The sequence below is a fragment of the Marmota marmota genome, unplaced genomic scaffold (assembly GCF_001458135.2).
Source record: "Marmota marmota marmota unplaced genomic scaffold, marMar, whole genome shotgun sequence".
NCBI classification, from domain to species: Eukaryota; Metazoa; Chordata; class Mammalia; order Rodentia; family Sciuridae; genus Marmota; species Marmota marmota.
The window spans coordinates 24,998,662-25,000,818 of NW_026000068.1; the positions used below are offsets into that span (position 1 = coordinate 24,998,662).

Consider the following 2,157-nt stretch of genomic DNA (forward strand, 5'->3'; position numbering starts at 1 on the left):
CCAAAAAAAAAAAAAAAAAAAAAAAAAACAACCCTAGAAGATAATTACATAGGCAAGTCTAGATGACCTCCAGTTTGGTATTGTCTTTTTAGATATAATACCAAAGGTACAATCTGTGAAAGAAAGAACCAATAAGCTGGACTTCTGTAAAATTTAAAATTTCTACTATGTGAAGAATGAATCATCAGAGAGAAAGAGAGAAGTAGTAGCTTAATATTGCATCACAATGTATACATTATTCACCTCACTTCATCTCATCATGTAACTATTGTATAGACTGGGAGAAAATATTTGCAAAAGATATATCAGAGAAAAGACTGTTATCCAAAGTATACAAAGAACTCTTCAGACTCAACAATAAGAACACAGCCTGACTTTAAAAAAATCAGCCAAAAACCTTACGGAGACCCACTAAAGAAAATACACAAATTGCAAATAAGGATATGAAAAGATGCTTAACACACATGTCATCAGAAAGATCCCAACTAAAATGACAATGAGATACCATTCTGCACTATTAGAATGGTTGAAATCCAGAACACTTAGAACCTGAAGCATGAGAAAGGATGTAGGGCAACATGAATTTTCATTTTATTTATTATTGCCAAAATTTGGAAGCAACTAAAATGCTGTTCAGTAGAAAGATGGATAAATAAAATGGTACATCCAGACAAGAATATAGAGCACCTGCTTAACACATATAAGACATTGCATTTGATCCTCATAAAAATAAATAAATAAAATAAAGTTATTATGTCCATCTACAACTAAAAATAATTAAAAAAGAACTATCAAGTCGTTTCGTAGTGGAAACTTAAATGCATATTACTCAGTGATAGAAATCAATATGAGGGCTGGGGTTGTGGCTCAGCAGTAGAGCGCTCACCTTGCACATGTGAGACCCTGGGTTCGATCCTCAGCACCACATAAAAATAAATAAGTGAAATAAAGGTATTGTGTCCAACTACAACTAAAAAATAAATATTAAAAAAAAGAAAGAAATCAATATGAGGGGAGAAGGATGTAGCTCAATGGTAGCGCACTTGCCTAGCACGTGTGAGGCTCTGAGTTAAATCACAGGGCTGCAAGGGAAAAAACGGTTTTGGAATGTGAGACACCATGGGTTTGACCTCCAGCACCACAACCTCTTCAACCACTCCAAAAAAGAAGAAAAAGAAAAAGCAGTAGCAGCAGATGTCAAACTGTAAAATACAATAGTTTTAACTATATGACATTCTGGAAAAGGCAAAACTAAAGAGACTGTAAAAACAGCAGAGGTTGCTATGGGGAAGAGGGAGTATGTGTGGGTAGAGCACAGAGGATTATTAGAACAGTGAAACTATTTGGTATGCTACTATAAGGGTGGATACATGCCAAACCATAAGATATACACCAGGAGTGAGCCATAATGTAAACAGTAGACTCTGGTGTCAATATAGTTTAACAAATGGGAGATAGGGAGGCTGTCCATGTGTGGGGATAGGTATATTTGGGAAATATTTGTAATTTGCACTCAATTTTGCTATGAATCTAAGCTGCTCTAAAAAATAAAGCCTATCAAAAAATAAAATAGCCAGATATGGTGGTGAGCATCTCTAGTCCCACCTACTTAGAAAGCTGTGGCCAGTCACTTGAGCCTAGGAGTTTGAGACCAGCCTGGACATCATAGGGAGACCCTGTCTATAAATAAATAAATAAATAAATAAAATCTGCTGGGATTACAAGTGGGCACCATCACACCCAGCAGTTTTATGTCATATATATTAAATATTGCTGGACACACATAAACCATGATTATTATGTTCATTTAAAGTAGAATATACAAAACAAGATAGAGAAACCATGTTGCCTTTTTTTTGTATCTCTAGTCCTAACATAGACCTAGCACCAAGCAGATTCAAGGAAAGCTTCCTGAACCTAGTATGCAGGCCTCTCTGTAATCCAGTTACTCTGAAGGCTGATGCAGGAGAATCACTTAAGCCCAGGAGTTTGAGATCAGCCTGGACAACATAGTAAGACCCCATCTCAAAAAAAAAAAACGATAACAGAATTTTTAAAGCAAAATCCAAAGTCCAATTAAGAGTTAAACTTTTAACAATAAAAAAAAAAAGATAACAGAAATATTTTAAAAGCAAAAATTCCCAAAAGTCCAAATTA

The 2,157-nt window shown here is 35.0% G+C and overlaps 1 protein-coding gene across 4 annotated transcripts in view; it reads left to right on the forward strand.

Moving 5' to 3' along the window:
* Positions 1-2,157, forward strand: part of Nexn (nexilin F-actin binding protein) — a 48,957-nt gene that overhangs the window by 20,091 nt on the left and 26,709 nt on the right. The window lies entirely within an intron of this gene.